This window comes from Mus pahari, chromosome 20 (genome assembly GCF_900095145.1).
Source record: "Mus pahari chromosome 20, PAHARI_EIJ_v1.1, whole genome shotgun sequence".
In the NCBI taxonomy this organism is placed as follows: Eukaryota; Metazoa; Chordata; class Mammalia; order Rodentia; family Muridae; genus Mus; species Mus pahari.
Window position 1 is genome coordinate 21,313,132 of NC_034609.1, and position 20,762 is coordinate 21,333,893.

Here is a 20,762-nt window from a genome sequence, read left to right on the forward strand (position 1 = left end):
GACGCTGACGCTGATGCAGGCAATGGAGCGAATCATTGTGAAAAAAATGGTGTCTCATATGTCCATTTGAGAGCCAATGAGATGCTGGGAGTGGGCGAAGAACAGTTTGTCCAGTTTCTGCAGTAAGCAAGTCTGCTTTTGCCACTTGCCTGACCACCAGAGTCTGTGTCGTTGACTCTGAGCCTTCTTTCCCCCTACAAGGGTCTTGGTTTGGGTCACAAGCTGGTTAGTCTTGGGGTCTCAAAGGTTTTTACTGGGTAGCAGGATGCTCTTGGGGTGCTGCAAGGCTCCTCAGGACTGAAGAGCAAGCCCAGAGCTAGACAATGGAGTTCAGGAAACTTCATGCTACTCCTTTTCAACCTCTGCTCCCAGGTTCTTTATAAACCACCAACCAAAGAGAACACATGGAGGGACCCATGGCTCCAGCAGTATATATAGCAGAGGATGGCCTTGTCGGGCATCAATGGGAGAAGAGGCCCTTGGTCCTGTGAGGGCTGGATGCTCCAGTGTAGAGGAATGAGAGGGCAGGGAGGTGGGAGTGGTTTGGTGGGTGGGTGGTGCCACACCCTCATAGAAGCAGGAGGAGGGGATAGACAGGTTGGAGGGGGTTTAGGAAAGGGGATGACATTTGAAATGTAAATAAATAAAATATCCAATAAAATAAAATAAAAAAGAACTTCCCAAGTATCTAACAAAGTCTCTTGTTTTTTTCTGCTTTTCCAGCCGTGTGTGTGTGTGTGTGTGTGTGTGTGTGTGTGTGTGTGTGTGTCTGTAATTGGCTTTCACCAAGTCTCCCTGCCCGACCCATGCTTCTGTGGGTGCAGGCTCTTTCTGCTGCTCAGGTACATGGTGGCTAGCTCTGCCCCCTCAGTTTGGACTAGCAGGCTGCTAGTTCTTGGTTCTGACTACTTCCCCTTTGGGTCAGTCACACTCAACTTTCCTCTGGAACCCTGCTGTTCTTGGGAGAAGCTGCAGGTACTATGCCCTCAGAGAGAGACCACAGAGCAGTTCCAGGACTGAGTTACCTCAGGAGCCTCTGCTGTCTACCCTCTGAGGGCTTTGCTGCAAAGAGGCTGTTTCTTTTAAAAGAGCTGTGCCTGTGAAATTCTCTCAGCTCCAGTTCCAGTATGTGTCTAGAAACTTGCTATTTGTGGTGAGAACTTGTTTGTGCCTTCCATCTGAAACTTCCGATCCAGTCTAGGTTTGGATTCTTTGCCGGTCGGTGGATATCATTTGTAACCCCAGGATTTTCCACCTGTGAGGTTCCCCCAAAATAATGACTCTGAGACTTCTTATATATATGAATATATGCCTAAGCCAATAGCTTTGGCTCATTTCTCCTTGCTCACAGGGAATATTGTAAAGGAGGAGGAAGAAGGAATGAAAGACAGATGATAGGAAGATGGGCTGCGAAATGCCATCTGGTAAGCAAAACATAACCATTACAATCATGAGCTCACAGCAACTGTGCCTCCTGCACAGGTCCTTTGACAGATCAGCTATACAAGGACCATCATTAACTACTGATGCTCTCTTGGCAACCGATAGATTCTGGAAGAAAGGGGTGCAAGGTACCAGTTGTATAGCCAGTGTTGAACCCACCCGTCTCTAGTGGTTCGTGCCAAACTCTGTCATACAGATGAATCAAGTTAAACTCTGGGACACCAAGAAAGCTAGAGACTAGTAAATATAAGACATTTGAAAGAGAAGAGAGAGGCTGGCAATAGCAGAAGGAAAATGAAAATAGATATCACAGGACTGGAGTAGGTACATGAATCTAATTGTTTAAGAACAAAACTTATTAAGAACAACAAATGCTTTAGCATATGTGACACTACGAGTTAAACATAATTTCCTGATCTAATTGATATTTATATTACAAATGAAATTTTAATCATCATGACTAGCATCCCCTTTGCGGGTTTTAAAGAGTAAAAATCGTGGCTTTTACAAGTGTTTACTCAGATGTTTTTTTTAAGATATTTGAAACTGCATTTCCACAAGAGTCAGCAAGGGGAGCACCTTACTTGACCAATCCAATTATTCGCTCCATAGGAACTACGGTACCTGTATTTGAGCAGGGCTTTGGTGTCATGTTTCTCTGGTTGTGAGCCTGTCTGGAAGATTCGAGGGCCTGACATTGCGTGAGTAGAAAGCATGACATGTATTTTTGTTAGCAGCATGGAAAGTAATACTCAGTTTCCTGTTTGTAGAAGCTTAGAATTAGTCTAGTTTATTTTTTTGTTTGTTTTTTGTTTTTTTTTTTTTGTTTGTTTGTTTTTTAGAAACAGCCAATACCTTCCCAGGGATTGCTACCAAAGGAACTGTCAATCCTTTGAGATTCAGTCTTCTGAATACCTGGGAAAACCACTATTGTACTATTTTGAAAGGTAAATCTTCTTGTATTTTTTTCCTGTCGTTGCATATTTAAGCTCTTAGACAACTCATATACAGCCATGATAGCAGAGATCTTCTCTATGACATAATATCTTATGAGAAGTTGTCAACAATCAGGACATGCATGAAAAGCATGAAAATTGTCACCCTGAATCTGGCCCACTTTATCTCTTCTTTTTCTTCTTCTTTTTCTCCTTCTCCTCCTCCTCCTCCTCCTCTTCCTCCTCCTCCTCCTCCTTCTTCTTCTTCTTCTTCTTCTTCTTCTTCTTCTTCTTCTTCTTCTTCTTCTTCTTCTTCTTCTTCTTCTTCTTCTTCTTCTTCTAGAAGAAAAGGCAACTTGGTACAAAACATATGTGTTAGCAAGACATTTTGAAATAAATAGCTCTGTATTCAAAGGTAGGTATTTAGTAGTCAATTTTAGAATGTGCTTTAAATGTACAAGTGGGAGAAAAAGTGGTTTCTACACTTAAAACAGGTTGTTTTGTTGTGAAACATCTGTCAACTTTGTTAGTCTTTCCAGTTAGTCTTTCCTTGCAAGGGAGGGATAGCACGCCAGCAGATTCCTAACAACTTCACTTCATCTACGTACAAATTAAGAATGTACAAATGTGTCTTCCAGGTTAATTTAAACTCTCCATATGCAGAATGACTTGGTTCACCAGATGCTCAAAATTTATTTCTTTATCAGACATATCAATAGGTCAAATTGCAAGAATACATGCCAATTATTATTGAACAGTAACTGAAATCCGAGTAGAAAAGACCAGGTTTCCCATTTCCAGATCCAGCCTAGTTTCCATATCAAACACACTCAAAATGTCTTTGATAGGATTTCTTAATGTCACTGATAAGTCACGTGTAATTTGTTTCATTTAATTCTTCAACTACAACCATGGATATAGAGAACATGTCTACCTTTTTTGTTCCCCAATTACTGTATAGACATTCATGTGTATTAAGAATTATATAATTAATCTTGTAGAGTAAGGAAAACATCTCTACTTATGGTTAATATTCTCTTCCAAAGACTACCTCCCTCTCTGAGGCCTACCTTTTGTTACTAGGGCATCAGATCGGGTGTAGTAGCAGAGGATCTAAATTCTTTAATAACTGCTTTGGTCGTCATCCAAGCTATAATCATGTCTCTAAGCACCGAGTCGTAATCTTTGGTTTTAATGTTTTCTATGTCAGCAAGTATCCTTCCTGTTTGGTGACTGTGATTAAGTGACCCATGATTTTCACTACACTTACCTACAAATTAAAACGGTCACTAATTCTTTGCAGTTTCTTCAGAAAATGCTTCTTTTTTTTTTTTTGAATGCCAGACATATTAATGATTGCCATCCTTAAATTAGACTTCTTAAATTCCACTTCAATATTAGAAGCCTCATGAATGTGAATGAACATGTTTATTACGTGCATATTCTGAGAGATTGAACCAGTATCTATCAAATGGATAGATACTATACAATTAATGCATTTGTTCCCAATGATTATCAGAGATAAATCATTCTGAAAGTGTCTAAATAAATATTTCTGATGTTCAATAGTATTAATAGCTACTGAGTGACCATAGAATGATTGGTTTCCTACTATTCTGTATGAACGAGGTAGTAACCCACCCCAGGCCCTCTTAATGCCAAAGTTTTTAACTAGATCTTCATCAAGTAACAATATCAGTTAAAGTTAGTTATTTTAGTTGCTATTTTTTCTTGAAGGATGGAAAGAATTACTACTGGAGTTGTGGACCTACATTTCTAAGGTAACTATGAGAAGGCTGTGCTAAAATAAGTCAACGAAACATGCAAAGTCTGCGATTCCTCAAGTTTATTTACTTACCAGCATCTTTTTCCCAGACAGAGTCTTACTACACATCCCTGACTATCCTAGAACTTGCTGTGACAATCATTCTGGCCTCTAACACACAGAGATCTACCTGCCTGTCTCCTGGAGCAGTACAGGGATTAATGCCAGCACAGACAGTCAAAAATTACATATTTTGGAAGGGGCTTATTTATACATTTGCCATTTTAGCTATAAGTCTGATGGCTTCCTCTTTAAAGGAGAAGAATATATCTGTAAGAAGTGCAAAGAGAATGACAAACTCACCATGAAGAGAAGGAACGATTTCGAGGGATGGGACTTCAAGGAGTCAGTTATACATGAGACATAGGAGCTGATCTGAGATTGTGGGGTTTTCTCCTACAACCTTCCTCCTTCATACATTATAGTGATCCATCCTGGTGTGGACTTTTGCCAAAATGGAATGATCAGGATAGCAGAGAACAAAATAAACAGAAAGAGAATTTTAGAAATTATGTTTGGCAAAATAATATAATGCACCCCAAGCCTTAGTTATGAAATGAAGCTAATTATGGTGTTTTAAGTATCTGATGAGATTGCCAAAAAAGCACAATTAAGCAACCCATAAAAGGCATGTGTAAATATGAATATTATATTGAGCACCACATTATGTAATATTGTCTATATATGCCTGGGTGGTATAATGTGAGAACAGGTATAATGTAGCTATGAGAACTACTGTAAAGGAACTTCACAACTTCATGGGGAGAAAAATAGATAAGAAGAAATTTAATATTTGTTCCAAAACTCACAAGCTGATACTATAATAAGACTTTGAACAAGATTTATTTTAGACCCATTTTGATCTATTGAGTACAGACCAACAAGAATGCCAGTGTTCATTACATTTGTGGAGACAGATGGTCTGGACTGAGAAAACCAATTAATGTAAAATGTGTTCTTTTTGGCACTTATCACAAAGGAAGATCTTATTTTCTAATACCTTGCTCTTAAACTTTATTCTATTTCCAGGTTAACATTACTTTATGTAGAAAGTATAAACGATATATGCTTATATGAATAACAATTTTACCCAATTATTGTTACACATAAAGAAAGCTAATTCTTATAATTTATTGTCTTTTTAATAGTAAAGAATGAGAAGTAAGATGTGCATTTGAAATATTCTCAGGGCCCACATATCACATTTTTTTCATCTGGCAGAAAAATGCAAGGAAATTGGTTTTTGCCAAGATTACTCAATGAGGTCATTTCCCATCTCCCTAAAGTCTTCTATTAAGTTGTGCAGATGTCTGATATTGTGAGATAGCTCTGGCTTGTTTACAGACAGAAGAAAGCAGAAATGTATTTTTATTTAGATACGCATCCTTTCAGGTTCTGACTGATTAAACCAAGGAAAACTTTTTTTTTTTTTCTAAATGGAGATTTTTCTAAGAGATGTTTCTGCCAAGATCCAATTATTCAAGAGCTATTGATGCACAAAGTCAAACTCTGCCTTCTTACTGCTTGACCTGGGTCAAAGGCAGTGTAAATAATAGCATGCCTGTCTGGAACAACCAAGGGTAAATAGGGCATGGGGTTAAAAAATATCTTGGTATCATGAATTTCACATTAGACCTTTCAAGCCAATGGGTTCAGAGGTTGACTATTATCTTCTAAGCCAAAGTGAGAACCATAATATATTTAAGTATAAGAAGCAAATATGAGAATTTATTTGTATACATTTATCATCTTTTAAATGTTTCCCTTTCTGCTCAGTTTATACATTCCAGAATATACTCATGCAGAAGCCTTTGTGTATTATTTCACAATAATCCTACATACATTAGTGAAAGGTGTTTGAATAGTGTATTGATGTTTGCATGGTTTAAAAAGAAAACATTTAGATGTCACTGATATATGCTGTGATCGTTCAATCAAATATGTGCACTACCCATGAGATACTACCTTTAAGGACAAGAAGAAAAGAAGAACATGCAATACCCATGTGTGTACACTCTGTGTATATGCATACTATGGATTACAAACAATGACCATCAATTGCCTATCAACTGGTAAACTGCTAAGACTCACACAAAGCTAACTACCCTGCTGGGAAGACCAAGTCAATTTCATTTAAGACCTAGAGACAGAGATCCTTGTGAGCTGTCATCTGAATTTCATCTTTCTAATTGTTTCATCATCTTTTACAAATGGTATTTCTGTGTATATTTGTACTTGGTAATGAAAATAACAGAATACTGAAATCTCAGACACACAAGAGAGTCAAAAATGTCGAGAGCGCTAGTAAGAAATAATGTGTTGTTTAAAATGTGAGAGATGAGAACAAAAGTGATGAGTTAAGTCATTAATTCAATGGCGAAAATAATTTACCTGTGATTATAACACAAATTCTTCATGTAAGATGCAGTTATTTTAGGCAAAGATCAACTTGTGTGAGATATAAGTACATGTTTATATAAAAATGATAGTCCTATAAAGATTTTCTTTTCTTATTTGATTTTAAAAATAATAATTATAGACAGAGAGAGAGAGAGAGAGAGAGAGAGAGAGAGAGAGAGAGAGAGAGAGCACTCAGAGTGTTTTCATGACATGTGGGCTCCAATATGGATGTTGTGGATAGACTGTAAAATTACGTAATTGATGATCCCTGTGCTTGACTGCAAAGTCTAGTATTCACAAGCTGATGGGTAAGGAAAAATTGCTTAACCTCTCTGATCTTAAAAAATCTATCGCCCATTATATGAGAATAACAAGACCTACCTAAGAATATTTCAAATGATTCATGGAATGTATCTAGCTTATGGAATATGGGAGGCCATAAATGAAAGTTATCATTGTGAAATGACTTTTAAACTCTAATCATGATCATCATCACCATAATAAAATGATTAGATGGAGTACTATTTCTCCTTATTTGGAACTTAGTGGGAAATACAGTGATTTTTAGTTACCTTGTCTCCTTTATATTCATCTTATCAATTTAAATAAGAAATGCAGAAGAGCCTGTTCTGTATGGCAAAGGAGATTCAATAGTATGCATCTGTTTATTAGTATGTAATAAAAGACTGAAAATAATCAATCTCTTTGGGTTTTTAAATATTCTATTTCTGTTTCAGAAATAATAGTATTTTGCAGTAGCAGATTGGAACAGTAGGGAATTATTGACATGATCTCCTCTTCATTTGTATCAAGTTGAATTTTAAAAGATAGACTAAAAATAAGTTTAAAATACAGCAAATTATATTTAAAGCAAGACTGTATTTAAATTTTTACTCATGGCTCTAAGAGGTGGCCAGAGACGACCAGAAAGCATGGAAGAGAAGGCAGTGTTTATGGTCATCACATGATTTTCAGCATTTATTATTATTATGGTTCTGATCTGAAATGTCCTTAGGGTCATATCCTAAATGCTTATTCCTTTGCTGGTTGTGCTAATTTGATAATCAGTGACATAGTTGGGAGCCTGGTCCTACATGTTTTAAGCAGGTCACTTCAGGCTACCCTATGGCTGCTAATACCCTATGGCTGGTTCCTCCTGGCTTACTTTCTATGCTCTCTATGTGATGGAAGCACTCTCTGCCACAGTACTGCAAACTCCATAAGGAAGCTGCTCCTTCATGCCTTCTCTGCCATGGTGGCCTGAAACTCTCTCAAATTGAGTCCAATAACCTTTTCCTCCCTTCGATTGTCTGTGTCAGGTAATTTGGTCCCAGTGACATAAAGCTAAGTGATTCGGGTACCAAAGGTAAGAAAAATAGGGCTCAACCAGTACATGATTTAAAGAGTACAGAACAAAACATATTGGGAAGAGTTTGAAGCAGTCTGATTGATGGGGAGGTGGGATCAATAATCAATTGCAGTTCTGACATAAACTTGACCTATAATGAGAAATAGCCAAATCTCCTATGATTCCTTGACTTGATTATTTATTTTACTTCACCTTTCATCATGGTATTTATTTACTTGAGATTATTTGGAAATAAGATATTTCACCATTTTCTTTTCAACTGTTTGCTGAATGGGGAAATAAATAGTTATCCTAACACTTGCTTTACTGAAATTTTAACCTCATATCTGTTGCGGTAAATCGCCAATGCAAATAAGCCCAGGCAATGAAAACACAACTCAGTTAATATGAATCCATGCTGTGCGCCTAGATTGGGCAGATCTACCTTCTTCCCCATATAAGAGACACCTTATAACTTGCGGTTTCTCCAGGCCAGGCACTTCTGCTTTTCTACTTTCCGTCTTCCTCCTCCTCTGTCATCCTCTCTCTCTCTCTCTCTCTCTCTCTCTCTCTCTCTCTCTCTCTCTCTCTCTCTCCTCTCTCTCTCTCGCTCTCTCTCCCCCCCTTTCCCCCAANTTCTGCTTTTCTACTTTCCGTCTTCCTCCTCCTCTGTCCCCCTCTCTCTCTCTCTCTCTCTCTCTCTCTCTCTCTCTCTCTCTCTCTCTCTCTCTCCTCTTTCTCTCTCGCTCTCTCTCCCCCCCTTTCCCCCAAAACCTTCAGCTCCATCTTCCCCTCTTTCTCTGTCCAATTACTGGCTTTAGCCTTTATTTATAAATTAAGGTGGGAGGAAGTTTTATGGGAAATCACCTGAGTGCTGACTCATTCGTTGTTCCCAAACCCTCACAGGAGAACAGAATTAACATCAAATACAATTAGCCCCAGGGCTATCCACAATACATATACAATGGATGTTTATGCAGAAGCTTGAATATGTATCCTTTTCCCTCTTGTGATAAAGATATAGGTATGCCAGATTGAGTGTGCATATTTATAAATACCCATGAAAAAAGATGTTCCCAGAAAATCATTTTATCAACTGGCTGGTGGTGGTACACACCTTTCATCCCAGCATTCAAGAGGCAGAGGCAGGTGGATCTCTGAGTTCTAGGCCAGCCTGATCTGCAGAGTCAATCCCTCCATAACTGGAGCTACATAGAAAAACTCTGTCTCAACAAAACAAAAACAAAAACAAAAACGAAAACGAAAAGGAAAAGGAAAAGGAAAAGGAAAAGGAAAAGGAAAAAGGAAAGGTAATCATCATTTTTGTTAATGATGGGTAGGTGTTTGGGTGTATTATGTGACTATTGGAAGTTTTTGTTTTTTATTCAATTGTTTTATTTATTTACATTCCAAATATTGCCACCCTTCCCTGATCCCTCTCAAAGAGTTCTTCACGCTCTCCCTTGCCCCTTTGCCTCTGAGAGGGTGCTTCCCCAACCACAAAACCCACACCCACCCACTCATTCCCTCCCCCTTCCCTGGGGCATCAAGTCTCTACAGGATTAGGCGCATCCTCTCCCACTGAGGCCACACAAGGCAGTCCTCTGCTACACGTGTGCTGGAGGCCAAGGACCAGCCCATGAATGCTCTTTGGTTGGTGACTTAGTCGCTGTAAGCTGCCAGGGTCCAGGTTAATTGATACTGTTGTTCTTCCTATGGAGTTGCCATCCCCTTCAGCATTTTCAATCCTTCCCCTAACTCTTCCATTTTCATCCCTGCATTTCTTTGAGACAGGAACAATTCTGGGTCAAAAAATTTGAAGGTAGATTGGTGATCCCATCCTTCCAGTGGAGACCCTGTCTAAATGCTGGAGGCCATTTTTTTGAAGTTCTATCTCCCCACTGTTGAATATTTTGGCAAAGGTCCCAGGAACCTCTCAAATCCCAGGTCTCTGGGATTTTCTAGAGGTTCCCACCCCCTGTATCCTCCCCAGTCCTCCTGCAGCTGCATATTTCCATTCATTTGCCTTGCCTTCTGGGCTTTTCTCCTGTCTCCCCCCACACCTGAACCTGTCCCCTTTTCCCCTGCCGCTCCCCTCCCCCACCCATATCCCCCCTCCCTTTGCTTCCTGTGATTATTTTGTTTCCTCTTCTAAATGGGATTGAAGCATTCTCACTTGACCCTTCCTTTTTGTTAAACTTCTTATGGCCTGTGGGTTTTATCCTGGGTATTCTGTACTTTTTGGCTAATATCCACTTAACAATGAGTATGTACCACACATGTCTTATTGGTTCTGGGCTACTTCACTGAGGATGATATTTATTAGTTCCATCCATTAACCTGCCAAATTCATGTTGTGCTCATTTTTAAGAGCTGAGCAGTATGCCATTGTGTAAATGAACCACATTTTTTTTTTGTATCCATTGTTCTGTTGAGAGACATCTTGGTTGCTTCTAGCTTCTGACTATTACAAATAAAGCTGCTATGAACATGGTAGTGCACATGTCCTTGTAGGATGGTGGGGCATCATAAAGAAGGAATTCTAAGCAATTTATTCTAATATTCAATTTCTTAATCTTTTAGTTATGAGTCTAGCCTTTAATGGCTTAGCCATGTCTCTATCACTTAAATTCTGTTTCTAGAACAGCATAGACAAAGACTGTGAACATACCTTCAAGGCCATGTTCGGTGTAGCCAAAACTTTTGGATTTGATAAGGTTAATAGCTAATAAATGTGTTGCCATCATAGGGTGGTAGGTTCTTATCATACAGTACCTGAGAGTCCCTATGAGCTCTGGTTAGTTGATTCCATGGGCCATTTTCATTTGGTGTCCTTGACTTCTCTGGCTCCTACAATCCTTCCTCCCTAGCCACAAAACATTTGACCTACAATTTGTCCTCCCTGTAAGAGTACTGGGATAAAGGTAGCACAGAACTTGTGGGAATGGCCAACCAGTGACAGGTCCAATTAGATACCCATGCCAAAAGAGGAAGCCCATTCACGATACTGCCCGGAGATCCAGATAACAGAGTCTGGATAGCCCAACTGGGAAAAAGTCAACGAAATGACTTCTAGTGATACTCTGTTATACTCATTGACCAAAGACTAACATAATCATCACTTGGGAGGATTCATCCAGAAAATGATGGAGCAGATGCAGAGAGACTCACGACCAAATATCATACACTTTATAACATATGGAATGTGTATACAGTTGTGTGTTCCTCAAGGAGAAGGCAGTTGATAACCTCCCTATCATCTGCAGTAGGTTGAGGCCATGGAAGTGAAAGTGAAAACTCAGAGAAATTCTAGGCTGTGATTCCTGCCATGTGCTTGGCAGCAGTGTTCAATTCTACTCTCAAACAGATCTCAATCTGGATGATCAAGTATATGGTAACCCAGCTCATTAATAAATATATGCTTGTCTAAAACATTAAAACAGAACATTTTCATGAATTCCATGTAAACCATAGACAGAGAGACACATCAGTAGCAATAGGTAGCTGAGAATTTGAGAGATAACAGATGGCAGTTACCATCACCAATGCTAGCTGGCTTCACACTTGGTACTTAGAATTATTTCCTGGAAACAACCCCAACAGAGCCATCAAGGCACTGGATTCTACAATATTAATGCCTATTTATGTTTTCAAAGTATTATTTATTTTCAGGTTCTTATAACTTTGACCACCAAGAGTGTGAAGACATTTAGGCCAAGTTTTATTCAGAGTTCAAGCCAAGGTGTTTGACTCTACTCAGAATTCTTTTCAGAAAAGATAAAGATACTCTAATTCATTGGAAAAGAAGGCATTGCCTGAGAGCGGAATGCCAGGCTTTCTGTCTAAATTCCCTTTCTAATTGTGCAAAACCATAGTACTAACTCTAGAGAAAAGACTTCATGTAGAAGCATTCTCTACATTATAACAGTATGTCTGTTTGACTAAGAGTGAGATGGCACCTTCCCTATATCTTCCAGCATCTCATACTGCTTTCAGCTTTTTAAAAATGTATATGAGTACACACTGTCACTGTACAGATAGTTGTGACCCTTCATCTGGTTGTTGGGAATTGAATTGAGGACCTCTATTCACTCCAGTTAACCCTGATCACTCCAGCCCAACGATTTATTTATTATTATATATAAGTACACTGTAACTGCCTTCAGACACACCAGAAAATGGCGTCATATTTCATTATGAATGGTTGTGAGCCACCATTTGGTTGCTGGGATTTGAACTCAGGACCTTCGGAAGAGCAGTCAGTGCTCTTACCCACTGAGCCATCTCACCGGTCCAAAATGCCTTCCTGCTTTCAGTTTTAACAAATCCTTCAGTACTTTTCCTTACAAACTCAAGCAGCAAAACATCAATTAACTGGAAGAGAACTCTAATATCCTCTGTGGTAACACACATCAAAACAGAAAATCTTATGTCAAAATAAGTATTTCCGACTAAATAGACTTCCTTTGAAGTATTAAATATTTATTCTGCACCAACTTCAAAATATTATCTAGAGAAACAAATACCTTGCCAAATGATGGGTATATTTTATAATAAATAAGAAGTTCTTCACTCCCTGGACAACAGCAGAAAAATAATAAAGCTTTAACAGAGAAACCAGTGCAATAATAATCAATACACCTCATGTTGCTACTCATGTATTTGCCCAGAAACATTGTTAGCAATGATTTCTAACACAACATAACATGTCCTTGCTAGTTGGTACCACTCTCCTTTACAGTGAAGTCAGCAGAGAGGATTAAATAAGGGAATGGAAAGATTCATATTTCCACCCTGCTGGATTCTCTGAAATTTCTTTGAAATTAATTGCAAGCTTGTCTCTGCTTCATGTTTGTTTTTGAAATAACCGTCTGCTTTTCCAAAGGTGTTTGAAACCATTTATAATGAAGTTGCATGTATACCACTGTAAATGGTATGGAGGGAGTACAGGGAACAACGAGAAAGGATATCACTAATAAAAAGGTGATAATTGTCCTGAAAGGCAAAGCTGAGGCTTAAGCTCAGCATCTCACATTCTGTGGGGGAACTGGCAGCCAAGGCAAAGGGAAGGCAAGAGGGACAGCATTGCAGACATGATGAGATAAAGGAAGAGAGGTTGGGAGTGGATAAATTGCAGGGTTGCTTCGATGTGATGCTCTACAACCCAGAACAAGTACACAAGCTCCGATCTCCAAACAGGTGGCAGGCCTGATTGCCTGATCAATGCCCCCTCATAACCTCAGCCTACTCTTTAATATTATGCATAAGTGAAATTTATCTTCGAGCATGTGTGCTGCCAGAAATATTTCCCTGTTGGCCATATTTCACTTAACAGTTCATTACTCAAGATTTGCTCTTAAATACAGTAGTTTTAACAGCTGTCTCTAGCTTCTATCAACGTACCCCTAAAAATCCTATAATAATGTTTTCCACCTCATTTCCTTCTTTCTTTTGACTGTGTTGTGATAAAGCGCTGTGTCCGATACAAGGAATTGACAGTCTTGTCAAACTCCAAAACAGGCATTTACATAATGTTTTATTCACACAATTGCAGCAGCTTGCAGAGACTGAAGGAATTTACGTTTTCTAAATAATACATTTTCACTGATTATGGCATTTGTCCTACAGTCTGCCTCTCATTAACCACCTCTTCTGTAGCCCTAAGGGTTCTATTCCTTAAGTCTTAAAGGCTTATTTGTTACAAAAAGAAACAAAAATTCTTGATTGGAAAGCAAAGTCAGCGTGCCATTCCTGGGAGTCAACACCATCTTTATTTTAGTGATTCAGTAATCGCCATTAATACTAATACAATGATAAACTCAGTACATATGTCAATATTTTAAACCCCAGAAGGTGAAAGAGCTTAATGAAATGACAGTGGTGGCTCTTCAGATGTTACCAGCTGCTCCAGAGCAACATTTGCATGTCTTGTCCAAAAGTCATTTAGTATTTGCAACTGTAGAAGAAAATGTCCCTTAGTCAAAGTTTTCAATATTGTTTCACTTGAAAGAATGGAGTATCTTTTAATGTTCTGAGGCTATGTAGTTCTCAGGCTCATTCATCCGTAGGCTAAGACAGGTAGACTTAAATGTCTTTCTTATCAGCTTTTGTTTAAGTCTTGAAAAGTGTGCTACAATCAGGAACCTCTCATGGAAAGTGTCTTCAGGACTCTTTTTTTTATTAATGACAATGAATGTTAGAATGCTTACTCCAAGGAGGAATATTATATACATATGCACATAGTCTATAATAATAGCAGCTGTTCACTAGCATTCCATTTATTTTACTGTGGTCTGGTTACATATAAAAGAGCATAGCAGACAGCGCTGTCTATGAAATTGGGTAATTATTTTCTTCTCATTATTGGTAAAGTTTAGCTTTTGTTGCTATAATAAACACAATGACAAAGAGCACCTTGGGGAAGAAAGGGTTTGTTTGAGCTTATAGGCTATATAGTTCATCATCAAGGGAAGTCAAGGCAGAAACTTGGAGACAGGAACTGAAGCAGAGACCGTGGAGGGATGCTGCCTACTGGCCTACTTTTCATGGCTTGCTTAGCCTAAGTTCTTATAAAAACCACTACCACCTGCTGGCATGGTATCACCCACACTGGGCTAGGCCCTCTCACAACAATCATTAATCAAAACACACCCCACAGACTCATTTTCTCACTTGATGTTCCCTCTTTTCAAATGATTCAGGTTTGTGTTAATTTGTCAAAAAAAACCACAAACAACAACAACAACACAACAACAACAACAGATGTACAGGCACATTACTTCTTTCACTTTGGGAGAATCACTGAAGTATTAACTTAGTTTACCTTTGATAAAATGCCAATGATTACCTAATATCCCTTCCCGTCCAGTTCCGGAGTCTATGTTTCTGAAGCTAGAAGAGCTTTGTAGAATGTATAGAAGCATTGTCCTTGATCTATAAGGAACAAAGGAAATTATAGCATTTTTTTTATCTGTCTTGTACCTGTACAGAAATATTTGACCTCAGCTTAGACCTTCTATGTCTCACAGTAACTTCCTCATCAGTAAACTTTATCCCTTTGTCTCGTCATGGCATATAAGATTATTGTAGTACAAAGCTGACCACCCCCACTTCTTTAATAGGCATACATTAAATTTCTCCATCTCTGCATGGTGGTACATAAGTATATGTGTAAGTTCTTTGAGATCTGGCTATGAATCTGGCCTGCTAAAGAACTTACTAAAGAACTGTCACTCAACAGCTATCTTAAACATTCTGAATCTTTCCTTGTGACTTTGTTTTTAAAAGACAGACTCCCACCTGCAATATTTATAAGGATTAACATTTAAACATAGAATTTTTGAAATATGTACTTACTCAACCAGAGGCTTGCACAGTAAAACTAAGCTCTGGTCACAGCAAACTGGTAAATCATCCCATTTACTTCAGAATCCTTTAATAGTGGAATAACAAAGGCTTTCTTCTTGTTCGTAAGTAACCTATAGGTTTATTCGTTGATGGACAACTACCAGGGCATTCACTTCCATATCTCTCCTTCATTTGCCACACTCTCCTTCTCTGGAAACATTCACAATCTCAACTGCAGATAACGAGTCATCCCTTCTCCCATGACTTTCCCTTTGATGAATTTTGAAATCACACCAATTCACTGGCAGAAGTGGCGACAGGAAGAGTGATGTAACTCCCCTCTTTCCGAAGAACATTGTATGGACAAAGAGCAAAACAAAACAAAAACAGTCAGAGCTGTGACATAAAAATCTTTCCTAAACTCTCACAGTTTTTAAGCACTGATTTGTCAATACGCCTCTCATTAACCTTAACTTGAATCAGCATGTGCTTTTGCCAACAGAATCCCTGTATCCTTGCCTTCAACATATGGAGTAGAGGTTTCTGACATTACCTTTCTGTTACAGGCAATGCCTAATTAGAAAGAGGCTGTGTGCTTGAAAATTGATTTGTGGAGGAGAAAACCCATTGGTGACTCAGTTGGTATTTGTTAATTACCACGAATCTCTATACAGGAGAACTCTTCAACAGGATAAGAAGGTGTTGGCATGCCCGGTGACTGATAGGTCTCTACTCTCTTTATTCAGTGTTCTAACTGAAGCGAGGGAACACCCCACACCAATCTGGTCTCCCAAATATTAGTGAATTTATTGGTATTTTGTAATGATAAAGACTTTAAGAAAAATAAAAAAATTAGGGATGGCTAAACAACCATTTTTTTTATTATTATTATTAGTTTTACTTATCCTACTCAATGTTAACCAAGATGCTTCAAAAGAAACTTCAGAGAAATTGTGCCATGTATCAAAGTAAATTTACTGACATCTTTATTATATAAAAAACTGAAGGAAAAGGCTACTATGTTTCTTAAATTTTTTCTTACAAATGCTATCTTCTAATTTATATAGCGAAAACATTGTTTCATTTTAGAGCTGTGAATCATTATCCCTTGCTTTGCTTTACTTTTGTGTATTTTTTTTTAAAATATGAATTGAAAAACCTATACCCAGTGTTTCTGCTTTTAGAGCTCACTTGTGAGAAAAAAATGGACTTTCCCAATCGCTGTATTTCTTTAGAAACCAGTCGGCCTCCATTTAGGGATGCAATCATCACTGTATCACATGCATCTTTAGCTGATAGGAGAGATACAAAATGTCAGCCTCATTGTGAAGAAAATTGTGTTTGCTTTATATTAACCAAACATTTGAAAACAAATTAAAATAGCCACTGTGCATTTTTGAAAGGAGAAAATTAAATAACTAATCTGTCCGGAGTCAGAGGCAACACCAAGCACTTGGTGTCCTGTATGTCTTATACATAAGCATTATTTATCTTGCCTCTATATCCCCTTGACTATTTGTCTCAACATGACATACTAAGGGCTTTTTCTCTTGCTTGGGGGCAAACAGCATATTGCTCATGTTGATCATGGTGAACATTGGTTTTCTCATTATAAAATAATTCCTTTATCCTTAGAATCCCTGTGGAGTCTGTGGAATTGCCCTCGATTTACAAAGCAGTGGTGAAGGGATGCACTTCCCTGACAACTTAGTTAAGATTATAACACAATAACATCAAGACATAAAATTTAACCCAATATTGGTCACCCTCCTAACTCAGGAATGAGTGGAAAACACAAAGATGAAATACGCATGGTAGAATTCAAACTTGTCTCCAAATCCAAGAAGATCTAAGTAAATTTGAGGACAGAAACGGGATAGAGATGAAAGCCAAGAAGGAGAATTCTAACAAGCACAAATCCTACTTAGGTCTCTCATGGCCAGGCATTGAAGCCAGGTGACAGCGGGATAAAGTCTGAAATCAGAAAAGAACTTTGGGCTTTGAAGTTAGATATTAGGCTTCAATTCATGCTCTATGCTGAGATTTGTCTCAGACATGCAACTTAAATTCACACTCCCTTCCTCTTTTCACTTTCTCTTTCTCCCTTTCTTGTATAAAGATAGCAAGCAATAATGATTTGACAAGAATTTGAAGAACTAAACTAAAAAATGAGAATCAAATCTCTCTCTCTCTCTCTCTCTCTCTCTCTCTCTCTCTCCCCCCCCCCCCCCCCCGAATGGAGGTGACCTTCAACTACGTGATCCTTCTCCCACTAAGTTGGTCAGAAAGTGGTGATCTTATTGCCTGGTCTCTTGAAGACAGCATTTTTCTAGTTCTGGGTTAACCAATACTATATTAGGTCCTGCTTTGAAGGATTTCTCTTCTTCAAAATTCCCTTTAATAGATGTGTGTGTGTGTGTGTGTGTGTGTGTGTGTGTGTGTATGTGTTATATGCATTATCTGTATAGAGTATGTAGAACAGTTTGGGTATAATATATCATACATTCATATGCTCTCTTGTTAGATTTTTTTGACGTAGAACTGATGGAACAAAACAAAACAAAGAAAAATTTTAATGTGTAAAAAAATTAAGAAAAAAATTGCAGCTATTCAACAATATTCTACATCAATGATTGTGAAAGAAATAGCTACTTTTGTTTTATTTTGAAATAAAACAATTAATTAATTGTTAATTCCAGCAAATGGGAGGCAGAAGCAAGCAGATCTCAGTTACTTTAAGGCCTGTTTGGTCTACAAAATGAGTTCTAGGATATCCAAAGCTGAAGTCAGACTCTGTCATAGAAACAATACCAAAATGATGATGATGGTGGTGATGGTGGTAATGATAATGATGATAATGATAATAATAATAATAACAACAACAAAAACAATCCATTCTTAGAAACTTCCTCTATTATTAGAAAACTGGTAGAATTGTTGGAAAACTTTATTTGTTAGATGTACAGAAGCGTTCTTAGAGCAATCCAATATTACCTCCTCAGAAAGCAGAAGCATTCCCTATAGGACTGGGATGGTGACATATATCTTGAATTCCATGACTCTGAAAGCAGAGGCAATCAGATCTCTGTGAGGTCAAAGGCAGAATGATCTTATAAGTTCCAAACCAACCAGGGCTTTATAGAGAAGCAGGAAGAGGAATGGGGGGGGGAGCATATAAAGAAGGAATAAGAGTATGACAAAGATTTAAAGAACTCTTAATTTGTAGACATTAAGAACTGATAATGGAACTACATGAAATTAAAAGTTAATGCATAGCAAAGGAATGGATTACTGGAATGAGGACACAGTAAACAGAATAGGAGAAAAACCTCTATAAAATATTCTTCCAGATAACTAGTATCCAGAATGCATAAATTTTCAAAACTTAATATAAAAAAGTTTTGAGTATTGCAATCAATTAGCAGGTCCATAATTGAGCAGACAGTTCTCCAGAAGAGAAATACAAATGGCCAATGGAGTATGAAAAACATTTAGTATCCTTTACCACCAGAAATTGTATACTGAAACATAGAATCATATGATTTCATCTCAACCAGTCCAAAAAAATAAGCATCGAATATTGAAGAGGGTGTTGGAACCAGGAGTACTTCTGCATTGCTGGTGGTCATGCAAACTAGTACAGCTACTATGTAGGATTCTCAAAAAATAGAATTAGAAATATTATATGGTCTAGCTATATCACTTCAAGATATATACACAAAAGAAGGTGAGTCAGCACACATCAGAGATACTTACACATCTGTAATCATTTCTTCAATGTTCACATTAGCCAAAGTGTAGAGCCAGCATAGATGTTCACAGACAGATGAATAGATTTGTAAATGTGGTAATATACATAATGAAGTTTTGACCACAAAAAAAAAAATCTATTTTTCCTCCAGGAAAATGGATTAGGTTGGAGATCACCAAGTTAAGGAATTAGGCCAGACCTAGAAAGGCAAATACCACATTTCCCTGCATTTCTTAGAATCCACATTTAACAAAGAACAAAATATAATAGTCCACAGAATAGAAGAAATATGTTTTGAAGGAAGACAAACATTGGAAGACAAAAAAGACTAACAAGAGACAACAAGAGGAGTTGAGTGTGCTCAAACTATAGGATAATATATATATATATATATATATATATATATATATATATATATATGATATATGATATATTATATAATGTCTATATTGTAATTATATATATATTTATATTATATGTATTATATATATCATAGTGAATGAAGTTCTGTACTTTTATATAATGAGCATGCACTGACAAACAAAAACCAATTACCTTCTGCTGTTACTTTTGTTCACATTTTCATCAATTCTCCATTTTTATGAAAAATAAATAATTAAAGAATTTCTAGCTTATATAAATATTTAAGAAAGAGTATCATATGTGCCAACAAATTTAGCCTCATTTTGTTCTTCCAATTCACTAAGATGATTCTAGACTACATAATCTAACCCTCAGTTTTCTAGTTAGGAAATAGACTGATATGTTTGTAGGGTAGTAAATAGTGTCACTTAGACTTTGAAGCAGTCTCATTTTCCTCTTTCAAACCATAGGATATTGAGAAAGTAGATGAATGAGCAGGCATAGAGCTGTTGACTAAATGTTTCAGCTCCATTTGTTCCCGGTACAGGAAAAGTATAACTCTTAGTTTCATGCTTTGTGAAAAGCAATGTTGTAATGCTCTTTCACTGCGTGGCACTTGTATATAACAAGGCAGTTAACCAAATACGAGAGGAAGGTGACATTCATGTGTTCAATTTATTCCAAGTGATTTTTATCCCCTGTGATGGTATGGTAAGACCATTTTAGATATTGGCACTGCTGTTGATTTAAAATCAACATGCCTGTGGTTGCTAGATCTTTATCTAATCTTAGATCGAGGCAGTCAAGGATGCTTCCTGAAGGGCAAAATATATTATAAAAGAGTGAGTCTTGTTTCCAAGGAGTTGTAAGATATGTCATCTGTATTTTTAAGGAAATAAATTAGTTGTTACATATTGTGCATGAATTTGAACCTAGCCTCTGATTTATATACAGTCTTCAACATGTAGACAATTCCAAACAACATGAGACAATTGAAAGCATGCACTCCCCCAGAAATACACTTTCTTTGCTTTCTGGTCAACATTTTTTGCTTGTACACAGCTAAGTCTGAGTTTCTGATCCAACCCTTGAAAAACTTACTGAAAACATAACTATGAGAATGCTGGACATTTTGTACACACTCTGTTAAAGAGTTTAATATTTCTCCCTAATAGGTCTATTTCTGACCATGAGACACAGATTTGTAAAATAAAACTCAAGTGATTTGGTTTAGTGAGTTTCCATACTGTGTAAGACTACTTTCTATGATTTTATCTTGCCACTATTTAATACGGGCATTCTGAGAGGCTTAAAGAAGTTGGAAATGAAAATAAATGTCTAGAATTAAGT

General features: G+C 37.5%; 1 pseudogene; it reads left to right on the forward strand.

The window, feature by feature from the left end:
* The first annotated feature begins 1,450 nt into the window (after nt 1–1,450).
* Nucleotides 1,451–20,762, forward strand: part of LOC110337809 — a 59,161-nt pseudogene continuing 39,849 nt past the window's right edge.